The 16,605-nt window shown below is 42.3% G+C and overlaps 1 protein-coding gene across 3 annotated transcripts in view; it reads left to right on the plus strand.

Moving 5' to 3' along the window:
- The window catches only part of PIR (pirin), a 97,371-nt gene that overhangs the window by 30,638 nt on the left and 50,128 nt on the right, over positions 1 to 16,605 (plus strand). The window lies entirely within an intron of this gene.

The raw sequence follows: 16,605 nt of genomic DNA on the forward strand, positions 1-16,605 counted from the left end.
GATTGGTTCGAGCGTTGGCCCTGAGCTCTAAGGATAGTTCAGTTGGCCTGAGCGCTGGTCCAAGTGTGTCAGCTGCAGATGCTAAGGATAGCTTTGTTGATTTGAGCATCGGCCCCAGACGGGGTTACTGAGTGGATCCCAATAAGGGTGCATGTGGGAGTCTGTCTCACTATCTCTCCTCCTCTCACTTTAAAAATAAATAAAAAATAAAGAAAGAAAGAATAAGTGGAACTTAAGGAGGCTCAGAAAATTATTTTGCCACATGCAAACCCAGAGAGTTAGAAACATTACAAGAAAACAGGTTCATATTAAAATTTTGGTCAAAAAACCATTTTCAAGGTGTATCTTAGCATGTGTGCAGATTGAGCTTCTTTCCTTTTGCTAATTGTGCCATTTTATAGCTCCTTGGACCTGCAAGAGGACTAACTAAGAAACAAACAAAAACCAAATCCAGCTCCACTCCCTGAAGGCTTATTTGAATTATTTACACCCAGCTTTGTAAGGAAAGCACACTACTACATCAGAGAAAGTTTTTTTAACTTAATTTGAATACTTATCCCATACATGTCAGACCCTGTACATTCTTCTCATCTAAGACTATATTTCAGCTTAGAGTCCCACCTTTATAATCAATTAAGATCAATTGAAACTAAAGATTACGGACATATTTGTGGTAGGAAAAGGATATGGTAAGTACTGTGTTAATTACGTATCAGAACTGCTACAGAGGCGGCCAAGTTCAAAGTAACAGCCAGCTGTGGAGTTAGCTGCTTAGAATGGTCTCTTAAGTAGGGTTTCCCAGTAGCAAACACAAGATGAGAATTCATGTGCGACTGATTTCAAGGGAAATGCCCCTAGGGAGACAGAAAAAGGGACCAGGACAGGGCAGGACAGGGAGCCAAGGAAGGATATTATGTCAGGTGAAGTCCCAAAGAGGATGGGCATGCAATGCTTAGTCCATCTCTGAGTTGTTCCAGCCCACCCCAGGGCTAGGCAGCTTGGCTTTCCGGCTCCCTTACCCATAATCATTACTCATGGCCATTGATTTTGTGGTGAGAGAGCACAGAAATGCCTAAAAGGGACCCAAGGGGGTCCGGAAGGGGCCCTGACCCACAGTTCCGCACCTGCGCTTGGAGTTGAGAGCATGAAGTAGTTAGGAACCACTTTGCCATTCTGCCTCCCCATGGGCACCAAGCACTTCAAACTCTGTTACATACTAATTTATGTGCATTTACATTTTATTTTGATACAAACACAGGGACAATGGCTTGAGACGACTGGCCAACCACTCAGTGGGGTGCATTTCACGGTAACAGGTTGCTCATGATTATTGGTTGGGACTTAACCAGGTTTTATATTTCCTGCACTATAACCATAGTTCTTTACCTGTACCAGGCCTAGGCATGTGCATTTTTTAGCTCTGTGTTTCCTGTGCAAACAGAAGTAATTGAAGGAAAAGAAATCGAAATGTACTCCCTATTTCGCATATACGTCTATCTGCCTGCTCACTATATGTACTTTGCATTTGGAAACATGACCCTTCATTGTGTTTGTGTGACAAGTTTCTGTCTTGCCAAGCATTGGGCAGTGCCCTTTTCAGCTGTATGGCAAGAGCGTCCTTCCCTTCAGTGCCACAGAGGAGAATTGAGATCCTATGGGGTCATCCTGGTATAAGGCAAAGGGTGTTGCTGTGTGTGCAGTTGGTGAGAGAGGTCTAGGAGAGCTGAATTTGTGCAGCCGAAAAGCTGCTTGCTCTGTTTTCTATGGGGCTTTTCACTCCGTTTTAGGACTCTAGTGTTCTACGGGCATGTGAAGAGATTGCCTGCTTTCTATGTCAGCCAAAGCACAAGGCTTTGTGGAATGGTCCTTGAGATTTCCCTTACAAAAAGAGTTAAGCTGGCTGCAGCTAAAAAGAGAAATGGGACCACTGATTTAATAGGTAAGCAAGGCCAGCAATATCACGAATCCTCAGAGGTCACAACTGCTTCTCACAGAAAACACAGTGCAATTTTAATGTTGGAGCTGATTCCAGTTACAAGCACGAGGACATTTTAAAGCACTTCTAAGCAGCAGACTGCATAGCCTTGTAGTCACAACCAAGATTAAGAGGCCAGAGGTAATATTTTAACTTTGTAAAATAATGTCTTAGTAGCTGCTGGCCTCTAATTTTTTATTTTTGTTGAGTAAAATCTTTGAAGTGAATTCCATTCTCCTAAGTCAACAATCAGTTTTTATTATGCAAGCATTTTAATAAGGAACTCTTGGACTCAGTTGGGCATTAATTTGAATTTTAAGAGACAGTGTGCTGCTGTGAGTACCAGCATAGACTGTGGAGACAGATGGCGTGGATTAGAATCCCTGCTATGAAGTAGCTGTGTGGCCTTGAGCAAGCCACTTAACCTCTCTGTGCTTCAGTATTCTGAAGATCTTTAAAAGTCTACATGTACCATGAAACAAACTGAAAATAATTTTATGTTAAATTACCTGGTAAGGCTGAAGCACAGTATTCTGTCAAATAGTATTGCTGAGAGGATTATGTGAGTGTTTTATACATTAAGCTATTAAAACAACATTGTAGCCTGACCAAGCGGTGGTGCAGTGGATAGAGCGTCAGACTGGGATGTGGAGGACCCAAGTTTGAGACCCCGAGGTTGCCAGCTTGAGTGCAGGCTTATCTGGTTTGAGCAAGGCTCACCAGCTTGGACCCAAGGTCACTGGCTTGAGCAAGGGGTTACTCGGTCTGCTGTAGCCCCATTGTCAAGGCACATATGAGAAATCAATCAATGAACAACAAAGGAACCGCAACGAAGAATTGATGTTTCTCATCTCCCTCCCTTCCTGTCTGTTTGTCCCTATCTGTCCCTCTCTCTGACTCTCTCTCTGTCTCTGCCACAAAACAAAACAACAACAAAAAACCCAGCATTCTACACACCACATAAGCAGTAGCTGTTACTATTCCTGTTTTTATTACTTTGTGTTAACTTGGGCAGGAGCTGGGCTGAGATATATGTTTGCTGTCTATGTTAAAGGGACTTGCTGGGATTTTATTTTTTCTGAAGTGAAACAGGGAGGCAGAGAGACAGACTTCTCTGTATGCGTCCGACCAGGATCCACTGGGCAAACCCACAAGGGGGCAATGCTCTGCTCATCTGGGGTGTTGCTCCATTGCAACTGGAGCCATTCTAGTGCCTGAGGTGGAGGCCATGGAGCCATCCTCAGTGCCCGGACCAACTTTGCTCCAATGGAGCCTTGGCTGTGGGAGGGGAGGAGAGAGACAGAGAAAAAGGAGAGGGGAAAGAGTAGAGAAGTAGATGGGCACTTCTCCTGTGTGCCCTGGCTGGGAATTGAACCTGGGACTTCCACACACCAGGCCAATGCTCTACTACTGAGCTAGCCGGCCAGGGCCAGGACTTGCTGGGATTTGAGAAAGGTAATTAACCTGCTCTGAAGAAAAGATAGCAGCATGAGTCAGTATAAAGATGGGGGAACTGTTTGGCTGTTTTTTCCTGGGTTTCATAAGAAACATAGTTTTTTATACCTGAAACCTTCCTATCTGCTCACAGAAGACTGACTGACTGGATCTTTAAAAGTCTAGATATAACACAAAACAAACCGAAGATAATTTTATGTTAAATTACCCAGTAAGGCTGAGAATGTGCCTTTCAAGAGAGTCAACAGCCACTTCTATTCCCACAAGTAAAATATCTAGAAAGTGGAGTTAGTGACCATTCCAGCACATTTCCAGCTTCAAAATTCATGATTACCTGGGTGCCTTATTAAACACACATTCTGATTCAGCAGGTCTGGGTGAGGCCTGAGCGTCTGCATTTGTAACTGCTCCCCGTGATGCCAAGGCCATGATCTGGGGCCACTATTTGTAATGTATATACTGACCATGACAGCCAAGACAGGGAGGGGCGGCCTTACTCAACATGAGGACCAGTTTGATTATGAGCCTATAGAAGCTGTTAAGGTCCTGCTCTGGGGCTCTTGACAAATCTTATTTAACCCCTTTGGCTTTCAGTTCCTGCATCCACAAAAAACGTGAGGGATTTTTGTGCAAGATGCTATTAGCTTTTGCAAGCAACTCAACTGTCCTCTTGATACTCCCAAAGATAGATGTGTTTCTCAGTTTGTATGTGCCTCAGCGCTTGGGAAGCCATGGCCAATTCTGAGCAAGATTCTGCCAGAAGAGCAGAATCTAAAGTGAAGGCTGAAAGGGGGGAAAGATAAAGATGGGATACTTAGCATAGTTTCTGTCACTTCTGGAAGGTCAAAGTCACATGTTTATTTCATGAGAGTATGAAATTCTTCGAACCCCATTCCATCTTTATCAGGCAGCCAATCACTAATATTTATTGCCAGTTCTCTCTGGAACGTGATTCTTCTTCCAGCAAACGCCTCTACTTGCCTTCTGCTGTTTTAAATTCCATTATGTCAGAAGCAAGCCTTAAGGAGGCCTCAGCCTCCCTGGGGTCAGAAAAAGGCAGTCTAGAGCCAGACTGCCTGGGTTCAAGGCCAGCTGCTCCACTGACTAACTTGACAGAAGTTGCTTAAGCCTGATGGGCCTCAGGCTTCTCATCTGTAAAATGACCCAGAGGATCACTGGCAGGATTAAATTGGTTACTATGAGTACATAACTTAGAGCAATATCTGGTGCAGAGTCCGTCTTCTGTAATTGGCTATTGTTTTTACTTCTTTGCAAAAACTTTGTGCAGTGTTTGTATGGCCTACAAATGTAAGAAAAGAACCTTCCTTCAGAAGGACAGACTGTATATCCATGTATTGGATGACAACCAAATTTAAAAATTTACTTTCCAATAAATGTTGCCAGGCATCTCCTGTAACTCACTCAGATCTTGTTACCACGGTGCCACCAGCACCTGAGTCAGTGCCTGGTACATAGGAGACAATCAATAAATAGTTTCTGGGTCCATAAGTGATACCATTAAAATGGAAATGAATGCTGAAATGAGAGAAATGAGGGCAAAGTAGTAGTAAGAAGATAAGACAAGATAGGGATTAAGAATGGCTGCAATAAGCTTACTATGAGCTAACTAAAGAGTTGAGAGAACATAACATTAGCTGAACTATATTTTAAAATAAAACAAACTGTTTTAAGAGATTAGGAAATAGGGAAATAACCAGATTGATTTTTTTCTTCCAGTGTGAATACTAAGCTGTTTTGCAAGATCCAAATTGTTTCCTGTGGGTTTCTTAAATTTAAGCAGTGACAACAACGAGGAACAGGTTTCGGGCTCGTGGTTCTCTTTGGGATCCAAAAGCAGGCGTCTTGTCTGCTTTAGCATCTTTCCTGTGGGTTTTCAGGGCATGGCTTGATCTCTAGTAAGCTGCATACATACAAGCTTTCAACGTGTCCCTGCTGCATGTATCAGTTCTTTACACTGCTTTAGCTCCAGCAGGCGTTGAAAGAGCCCAAGTCCCTCAAGCAATTCTCTCCCAGCCAAAAAGCAACCTGCCCACTAAGCAGCCTGTGCTGGTTGTGGGTTGGCACAAGATTGATGACCAAGGCTGTGATTGTCACCTCCGAGTCGGAGAGATGATAGAGATGATAGAGTCTGTGGACTGTGGCAGGCCATTGGCTCACTCACTCACTTTGTGCTAAACCAGAACTAGAGAGAAACACCTGAGAAAACCACATTTTCTAGCTTTTGTATTCATCTAGCAAACTTAAAGGGCAGAGTGTCATTTGAAACACTTTATTACCAACATACAATTTTGTCAGTATCTCTTCTACCCTAGTTAGATTTAAAAGTCACAATTTATATAGCTTTGAGGGAAACCCTTTTATAGGATGTCCAAACGGCAGTGGGTTTTTGACAATCAGAATACTGAAGAGTAAACTTAGAAGATGTTTGCGTTGTACCTGTTTCTTTATTTCAGGGGGAAATTTGGGTTCTTTGAATGTGTGTCATACATTTTAAATAGATCTTACTGACTTTACGGTTCACCCCAAATTCTCAGCTCTTCCCTCACCTGCCTTTCTGAGTTGGCTTCTGTTCACTTTGTGATCTGGGGAGAGCTGGCCTCCTCCTCCAAGAGGCCTCTTTCCTTTCCAAGCTGGACAGAACAACTTTTCAATGTATCATTTAAAAAAAACTATTAAATCGGAAAAACAGGTAGCACAGGCACACCAAGTTTTTTCTCTTTCTGCCTTTGAAGTCTTCCAGCAAGTTCATGGGTCTGGCTCAGAAAGGCATGATGGATATTCTCCCAGTGGCAGACGTTGTTTTGGAGGCAGTGGGTTTGTGACAGGGAGCTCGAGATAACGAGGCTCCAGCTGTCCCCGAGAGCAAGTGGAGGGAAAACAACATTTGCTCAGAAAAGAGTGTCCTCCCTTCCAAAGGCCTCGCTGTTAATTTATTTATAAATCAGAGTACTCTGTGATAGACTTAAAAACTGAAGATTTAAAAAACATTCCATTTGGGCTAGTAGTTGGGTGGAGATGGACTTGAGACTTCTCTCAGTATGTCTTTTATTTTCCATTTTGAAAAATGTAAAAACACTTATGTATTTAAAATGTCAAGTTAAATCAGAAAAGGAAAATAAAATCTTAAAATTAAAACAAGTGGAAACAAATGAACTTAATATTTGTGTAAAGATATCAGCAACATAACGTATAGTTTTCTGAACATTTTTTTTAGAAATTAAATTTTGGCCCTGGCCGGTTGGCTCAGCGGTAGAGCATCGGCCTGGCGTGCGGGGGACCCGGGTTCGATTCCCGGCCAGGGCACATAGGAGAAGCGCCCATTTGCTTCTCCACCCCCCCTCCTTCCTCTCTGTCTCTCTCTTCCCCTCCCGCAGCCAGGGCTCCATTGGAGCGGAGACGGCCCGGGCGCTGAGGATGGCTCCTTGGCCTCTGCCCCAGGCGCTAGAGTGGCTCTGGTCGTGGCAGAGCGATGCCCCAGAGGGGCAGAGCATCGCCCCCTGGTGGGCAGAGCGTCACCCCTGGTGGGCATGCCGGGTGGATCCCGGTCGGGCACATGTGGGAGTCTGTCTGTCTCTCCCTGTTTCCAGCTTCAGAAAAATACAAAAAATAAAGAAAAAATAATTAAATTTAATTTAATGAGATGACACTGATCAACAAGAGTACATAGTTTTCAGGTGAACACTTCCATAGCATTTGAACTGTTGATTGCATTGTGTGCCCACCACCAAAGTCAAATTCTTTTCTGTCACTGTATCTGTGTCTCTCTTTATTCCCTTCCCCTCCACCCTCCCATAACCACTTCACTTTTATCTATCTGACTGTACATTTTTGTGTGATATAGTCTAAAGACAAAAAGAATATCACAAAAATGTTGAACTTTATAGTTTTTTAAATTGAATTAGGGTGACATTGGTTAATAAAATTATATACATTTCAGGTGTACTACTCTATAGAACAGCGGTTCTCAACCTGTGGGTCGCGACCCCGGCGGGGGTCAAACGACCAAAACACAGGGGTCGCTAGTGTGTTTTGGTCGTTCCACCCCCGCTGGGGTCGCAACCCACAGGTTGAGAACCGCTGCTATAGAACATCAACTGTATGTTGTATTGTGTGTCCACCACCCCAAGTCAAGTCTCCTTCCATCACCATCTGTCCCCCTGCCTTCTTCTACCTCCCCACCCTGCTTCCCCTTGGGTAATCACCATACTGTTGTCTATGTGTCTGAGGATTTTTGTTTGTTTCTATGTTTCTGCTTAATCCCTTTACCTTTTTTTTTGTATTTTTCTGAAGTTAGAAGTGGGGAGGCAGTCAGACAGACTCCCCCATGTGCCTGAGTGGGATCTACCCGGCATGCCCACCAGGGGGCAATGCTCTGCCCATGTGGAGTGTTGCTCCATTGTGGTGGGAGCCATTTTAGCACCTGAGGTGGAGGCCATGGAGCCATCCTCAGTGCCCAGGCTAACTTTGCTCCAATGGAGCCCTGGCTGTGGGAGGGGAAGAGAGAGGTAGAGAGGAAGGAGGAGGGAAGGGTGGAAAAGCAGATGGGCGCTTCTCTTGTGTGCCCTGGCCAGGAATCGAACCTGGGACTTCCACAAGCCAGACTGATGCTCTGCCGCTGAGCCAACAGGCCAGGGCTCCCTTCACATTTTCATCCAGTCCTTCAGCTTCCCCCTCTACAGCTGTTAGTCTATTCTTTATCTATGACTGTTTCTATTTTGTTTGTTAGTTTATTTATTTATTTTATTTTCCAAGTGAGGGGAGGGGAGATAGAGAGACAGACTTGCACATGTGCCCCAACCAGGATCTGCCTGGCAACCCCCATCTGGAGCTCATGCTCTGCCCATTTGGGGCCATGCTTGCAACCGAGCTATTTTTAGTGCCTGAGGCAGAGGCTCCACAGAGCAATCCTCAGCACCTGGGGCCAATGCCCTTAAACTAATCAAGCCATCGAACCAATCGAGCCATGGCTGCAGAAGGGGAAGAGAGAGAGAGAAGGCAGAGGGGGAGGGGTGGAGAAGCAGATGGGTGCTTCTCCTGTGTGCTCTGACTAGGAATTAAACCTGGGACATCCACACGCCAGGTTAATGCTCTACCACTGAGCTGACTGGCCAGGGCCAGTTTATTTTTGTTTTAGTGGTAGCATTACAATTTTAAAAGTTTTTAAATCAAATGAATGAGTAAATTTGTTAAATTTTTAGGAATCAAGATTTTCAGTATAAGAATAGGTACGAATACAGAAGAAAAGAGTTAAGAAAAATACTGTAATATTCAATGTTATGTTAAACATTAAATGGACATTTAAAAAAATAGATGACCATTATTTCTGTATGGAAACTACATTTCTAAGAAACTAATATGTTCAATCATTTTAGAAATTCAAGATTTTTTATTTTTTAAGTGAGAAGAGGGGAGATAGTAAGACAGACTCTTGCATGTGTCCCAACTGGTATATGCCCAAACGAGCTCCTCATTTGGGGCTGATGCTATGCTCATCTGGGGCCATGTTTGCAAGCAAGCTATTTTTAGTGCCTGAGGCCAACACTCAGACCAACCAAGCTATCCTCAGCTCCCAGGGCTAAGGCTCGAACTAATCAAGCCACTGGTTGCAGGAGAGGAAGAGGGAGAAAAGGGAAAGAAGGAAGGGTAGAGTGAGATGGGAGAAGCAGATGGGTGCCTTTCAAGTATGCCCTGACCTGAGATTGAACCTGGGACATCCATAGGCCGGGTGATGCTCTATCTACCTAGCCAACCTGCCAAGGCACAATCCAAGATTTTTTACAGTGAAATTTTATGTTTCTGATAACACTTTCATTTTCTTCTGGTTTTAATTTCAATTTGTTTTTCTTTTATGGTCCATGTTTAATTAGATGTTATGAGGAATGCTAAAAAAAAAAGTCCCACCTAAGAAATTCACAATCACACAATGAATTCCAGTTGAATTTCCTTTTTGAGACATTAAATAAATGTATTTTAATGGGTGGGTGTAGAGAGAGGGGAAAGGAAATACCAGCATAAGGCAGAGAGCCTTCTGGGCTTCCTCTGACATAGAACAAAGGGGAAACAGAGCATTTGAGGGAAATGCATGTTGTCAAGTGCAAAAATAGAAATATGGACTTGATTTTGCCATCTCTTTCTCCTTGCCACTATTCTCCAACATCCAACTTACGTCCCCTCTCTTCAATGAAGCCTTTTCAGCTGCCTAGATTCACATAGCCATCTTTCTTCACAATCCATAAGATTATTGGACTGACAGTTATTTAATTCATGTATCTCATTTCTCTATGAGCCTCATTTATCCAGCCACCGGCACCTGCTGTGTGCACATTGTACAGTGCCCTAGAAATACAATATGAGTAAGGTGCATCCACTGTCATCAGATAAGGTCACAGTCCCAATGGAACAGAATAGATAGCCCAGAAATAAAACCACATACATATGCTCAAATCGTCTTTGATAAGGGAGCCAAAAACATACAATGGAGAAAAGAAAGCCTCTTCAATAAATGGTGCTGGGAAAACTGGAAAGCCACATGCAAAAGAATGAAACTTGACTACAGTTTATCTCCTTGCACAAAAATTAATTCAAAATGGATCAGAGAACCAAACATAAGATCTGAAACAATAAATTGCATAGAAGAAAACATAGATACTAAATTCAGGGACCTTGGCCATAAAGAACATTTTATGAATTTGACTCCAAAGGCAAGGGAAGTAAAGGCAAAAATAAATTGATGGGACTACATCAGACTAAGAAGCTTCTGTACAGCAAAAGAAATTGTAAACAACAAATAGGCAACCAACTAAATGGGAGATAATATTTTCAAACAACAGCTCAGATAAGGGACTAATATCCAAAATATATAAAAGAACTCACAAATCTCAGCAACAAACAAACAATCCAATAAAAAAATGGGAAGAGGACATGAACAGACACTTCTCCCAAGAAGAAATACAAATGGCCAACAGATATATGAAAAGATGCTCATCACTAACTATTCGAGGAATGCAAATCAAAACTACAATGAGATACCACCTCACACCTGTTAGATTAGCTATTATCAACAAGACAGGTAATAGCAAATGTTGGAAAGGCTGTGGAGAAGAACCCTCATTCACTGTTGGTGAGAATGTAAATTAGTGCAACCAATATGGGAGAAAGTATGGTGGTCCTCAAAAAATTATGAATAGACCTACCATATGACCCAGCAATCCCTCTACTGGGTATATACCCCCAAAACTTGAAAACATGGGTATGTAAAGACATATGCACTCCTATGTTCATCACAGCATTGTTCATGGTGGCCTGGACATGGAAATAGCCAGAATGCCCTTCAGTAGAGGACTGGAAGATGTGATATATTGATACACACACACACACACACACACATACACACACACACACATATATATATACACACACACATATATGGTATATACACATACATACACACACACAATGGAATACTACACAGCCATAAGAAATGATGACATAGTATCATTTATGACAACATGGATGAACCTTGATAACATTATACTGAGTGAAATAAGTAAACTAGAGAAAGCTAAGAACTATATGATTCCATACATAGGTGGGACACAAAGTTGAGACTTATGGACATAGACAGGGATGCAGTAGTTACCAGGGGGAGGGGAGGGAGAAGGGGGGGTAGAGGGAGGAAGATGGAGGAAGGGGAGGGGCTTAAAGAGAAACAAAATATAGGGTGACAGAAGATGATTTGACTTTGGGTGATGAGTATACAACATAACTGACTGTCCAAACAATGTGGAGATGTTTTCTCTAAATCTATGTATTCTGATTGACCAATGTCACCCTGTTAAATTTAATTGTCTAAATAGAAAAAAAAGATAAGGTCACAGTCTAGCTGAGGAGAGAAACTGGAAAACATCAGAAGTATAACGTGATACAAGACATGATAAAACAGCAGTATATAAAATTTGCATGTTAGTCTGGAAGAGGGAGAATTGGCTTTGCTTGTGTGGATGGAAGGAGGGAAAGAAGAGAGGAGGAGGGGTCGTATCTTGCAATGACTTAGATAGGAGAAGTGCAGTAAGTGTCTGGGGGTTGTGATCGGGGAAGGGCTGCATAGGCAACCAGATCTGATGGGATTGTGACAAGGCAAAAGGAAATGACACAAAATATCGGGCTGGAGGGAAACCCAAGACCAAGTTTGTCTAAGACTGACCTTGATTGTGTGTATAATCCTGCATTCCTCTCTCCCAGGGTTTTTGTAGCACAGTTTGAGGTTAAAGTAGGGACGGGTGCTGTGTACAGTCCTGTCTCATCTTGGATTTCACGAAGCAGTTCATTGTATAGGCCCTGCCCACACAGACCATGTAGCTCAAGTAGATGATCCATATTATTCCACAGACAAGTACAAAAGCTGGTTCTGATTCAGTGTTGAGAATAGGCACATTTCAGTTTGTTAGTCTTTTTGTAAATAGGAGGACACCGAAGAAATGCACCCAGCAACTTCAAAGACTTGTCCTCTGGTAGGCAGCCATGGTTGGCACTTCATTTGCAGTCAGGAATGTTCAAGTAAACAGTGGTCAGCATCTGATCAGATCAGCTATACAAAAGCTTGCTCTTGCCCAGGGCAGCCCATTCACCCCAGAAATGCCGTTCTCGGTGTACCCACAGGGTGCCAGATGTTCTTATTCCTTCAAGATGTCTCTGTTGACCTAATCACCTAAGAAGTGCATTCCAGTGGTGTCAACGAGTCCTCCTCTGCCAGTAAATGAAGAAGGGATAGGTGCATTTTTAAATCAGAAATTACATCTTGTGTCATTCATACATCGTTGGCCCTAGTAATCAGGATTACAAATTAGCAAGGAATTTTGACTAAAGATAATGAAAGCTATAAAAATCAAAGGTGTCACCTTTAATAGAGAAGAATGACATCTTTACATATCAGTACAATCACTTCTATGGCTGTCAAGGCTTGTACTTTTGGGATGTAATAGGTCTTTCCCCAGGAATACATTACGTACACGTTCTCTAACCACTGTAAATATACAGGACAGCATCAGGGAACTTCAGAGGCTCTTTCATATTGTATTAAAAGCTGAACCTTTGTGGATATAAATGAGGTAGATGGCAGTATTTTCAAGACTGCTATTGGCGTATATACAGGGAAGGGCAAAAGTAGGTTTGCAGTTGCTTGTATGGAAAATAATACAATAATTAATAAATAATAATACAAGAATAAACTGTTTTGTGTACTCAACAACTGTAAACCTCCTTTAGTCCGGCCCTGGATAAAGCTATTCTGTTGATAGCTGCAAACACATTATTTGACTGAAGCACAAATCCTTGGGATTATGTAGCTTTTGAACAATTTGAACAAACTCACACTAAAATATAGTGAGAGTTGTTGATTGTGTTGTGTGATCAATGTCACCCCATTAAATTTAATTAATAAACAAAAAATGTGAGAAAATTTGGTGTCAGATATAATTCTGATTAATTGAAGTTTAATTAGGAATTCTGCTCCTGTGGACAGATAAAAATACTCCAGGATAAACAAGAATTTAAAACTTTCAAATCAAATGGGCTCTAAATCATTGATAGGGATTACTCTATTAAAGGAAGAACATGTTGTGGCCTTAAAACCGCAGAGAATCCTTTTCACCATCCTTTGCAGATCCATGGGCTGCTTAGATTCCCTTGGTTTAGTAAAATGAGGTAAGGAAAATGAGATCTTGCCATTCCTGGAAGGACTTCCACACTAGCCATAGGGAATTGCAAGGATTTCCCAAAAAAAGCATCAATGCCGTTATGGTTCAGTTGAGCTCAGCAAACATGTGCTCAGGGCCAACTGTGTGCAAGACCCTGTGAAGGTGTGAGAGAAAAAGTTGAAATCAGGGACTGGAAAGGGCACAGTCAAAGGGACAGACATATCAACTGCTGATACTGCTAAACTGTGGTTACTCGCCAATCTAATAAACATGGTGAGTTTAGGGAAAGACAGAATAGATAGGAGGCTCAGCCCAATCTAGAGGGTCAGGAAAAGCAGGCCTATGTCTAAGGAGCCACTGACCTGGCAAAGATGGGTAGAAAGAGTCTAGACAGTGAAAAGGAGACAGCATGGAGCCATATAGAGGGTTTTATAATTTGTTGCTCCACAGAGGTGTCTAAATGTCTAGGGCCATGATGGCAAACCTTTTTATAAAAACCGCCCACTTTTGCAGTGCTGGTCAACCTGGTCCTCCTGCCCATTAGTGGGCGTTCCAGCTTTCATGGTGGGCCAATTGCAGCGTCGTTTGGTTGTTCTGCTACTGCCCACCGTGAAAGCTGGAACGCCCACTAATGGGCGGGAGGACCAGGTTGACCAGCACTGCAAAAGTGGGCAGTTTTTATAAAAAGGTTCGCCATCACACTCAGGGCTTTTGAGGAGGATTCAAACACATGTTCTTTGTGTTAAGCATGACAATTGTAAAAGTTATCATATCTGTCATGTAAAAATTTCCAGGTAATTTATCTCTGTGTGTGTGTTTTAACCTTTCAACTTCCTTTTGTCTTTAGAAATATCTTCATTATACTAATAATATTTCACCTGGAGAAAATGTACTTCTGTCTCCTCTGCCTTTTATCTTTCCCTCTAAATGACCAAAATAAAAACAGTGAAAATTCCAAAGATACAATGCTCTCATGTCGCTATCTATGAGAGGCATCCATGTTCAGAGGATACCTTTTATTTATACATTTGAAACCCAACCTGATTTGATTAAGGTCCAGCTCATCCAGATTCATGAAGAATAAAATAATGATAATTTAATTCTCTTTTATGAAACCTTAAAACCTCCTTGTTCTCTTCACTTACACATAAGTGGTCATTTTTAACATTATGGAAGGAAACCACGATGACCAAACTTTTTCTTTTCTGGGCCAATTACAAGTAGCAACCGGAGAAATGGAAATACTTCCTTTTGGAAGAAACCATTTTGAAATCCGGAACAAGGAAAGCTCTTTTTCCTGCCACCTTCAAATAACTGCCTGTGGTCAGCTGGCTTCCCCCACTGCCTTCTGCTATTCCCTGATTACAAGAAGGAGAGTGGGAGGGAGAGCTGGGCTGTGAAAAAGAGGAAGAAAAATAACCCAACACTTTTTCTACTCCATCTTGCTTCCTTTACCATTGATTTTTGTGCCTTTCCACCCTTTCTCTACCAGAGGGTTTTCTTGTAGACCCCCCACCCCATCACCGATTAGGATTCTGCCAATTAAGTCCTCATGGCCAGATTCTTTTCCCAGCAGCTTCCAAGGGTGGCTTAGGCAGCTGTGCTAGTCAGGAGTCAGTACCCACCTACATCTTTGTCTTCCTGGAGACTTTGAGTGTCTGAGTAACGACAAGGATTTGGCTGGTGGATTTTCCCAGTGTCAGATATTGATTTGAGGCCATCTGTTACTGATCAGAAGTTCTGAGAGTTTCTGTTGATTGTGATTAAATACTTTCATAGGCTTTAACTGACAGTATATCAGCCAGACAAAAGCAGAAGAGGACTTAGTATTGGGTAGAATGCAAATGGAGGGATTTGAGGTGGAGGAGAAGACTAAAAGATAATTATCCTTTCTTCCCCTCCAAGTTCAGAATGAGTTGAGTGGTAGACTCTGAGGAGTTGGGCAGATGGGCATCCAAATATGTTTATTGCCAGTAGAATCTGGATAAGAGTATATGGCTTGTATCTGAGACCTTTTAGGCTTCTTAATACTTCCCCCACTTCATTAACCATGTTCAGGCAGAGCTGTAGAGTTGTAGGCATCTTTGTCACAGGCAAGCTTATTACCTCCTTGCAGAAGAAGAGATAGGGAGAAGGAGAGGGAAGGATTGAGAGAGAGAGAGAGAGAGAGAGAGAGAGAGAGAGAGAGAACAGCCCAGAAGCTTGTGAGCTGAGCACACTCAGTTCCTTGAATTATCCTCACCAACTGGATTCCATCCTTCCTTCTTCCCTCTACCCCAAAGGATGAGTGAAGAAGGCAGAGAGCAGCTGGCTATTGCCTCATGGGAATATTAGAGAGAGATCTAGAGGCTCCTCCCAATATTCCCCAGCATTTTGTTATGTCAACTTATTGGATTTGGCACTTGGCAAAGACTGTCTCCCTCTGGGAAGGAGAGAAGAAGTTTAGCAAAGACTGTCTCCCTCTGGGAAGGCGAGAAGAAGTTTATCAAAGAGGGTCTCCCTCTGGGAAGGCGAGAAGAAGTTTATCAGTGTAGACTACCTTCCACCAAAACTAACTGCTTCTCTCTGGGATACTTTTACCTCTACGGTCAGACATTCCTGCTTTTTTGAAAAGTTAAACACTTGTATTGATGGCAACTCCAGAGACCAGGTCTTAAGAAAATCCTCCACTCAACTGCATCATATTCCATCATACATAAATATCCAGGAAGCTTCCCCAGGTAGTCATCCGAGCATCACGGGTGGCAGAAAGAAGTCAGAGATAACGTAGGGCTTTAGCACTTAGGGAATGGATAAGTAAAATATCGTGGTTATGTATGCTGGAATATGATGTAGCTGCGAGAAGCAGTGGATTATATTTACTTATATCTATATTATTAGATCTCAAGAAATAATGTGGAATAAATTAAAACAAGAAAGCTGTTTTGCACACAATAGCACTTAATTTTCAAGGACACCTATATATCTAAAGAAAAGATAGATTGGAAGGATATTTATTACATACGCTTGACCGAGAGCCATTCATTGGGAGTATAGATTTGAAAGTGGGATGATGGGAGGAAGTACGAACCAAGAGGGGTTCTCATGGATGTCTAACGACCATGGACCATCGACCATGGACCATGGACCATCATGGATGGCCAATAGAATTCCCTTCCAGTCACCCAAGGTGAGAGAGAGAGAGAGAGATTTTTGTTCAGCAACTGCTTTTGATTTGGTTAGCGTAGTTGACCCCCCAGTGTAGGTGATTTAAATGGTTCTAGGAAGCCCCAACACAAACTGAAAAATCTGTTAGGTTATCAAAATTGTATCATTAGAGATTCGATCCTTTGACAGTATGATAGATTGAATAGTGTATGGACTGTGGAGTTAAGCAAACCAGACCTGGGTCCAAGTTCTTTTATTTTGTTTTTGTTTTTTTGTTTTATAGTGCATTTTCTTGTTTTTAAATTTATTAAT

The sequence above is a fragment of the Saccopteryx bilineata genome, chromosome X (assembly GCF_036850765.1).
Source record: "Saccopteryx bilineata isolate mSacBil1 chromosome X, mSacBil1_pri_phased_curated, whole genome shotgun sequence".
Lineage (NCBI taxonomy): Eukaryota > Metazoa > Chordata > Mammalia > Chiroptera > Emballonuridae > Saccopteryx > Saccopteryx bilineata.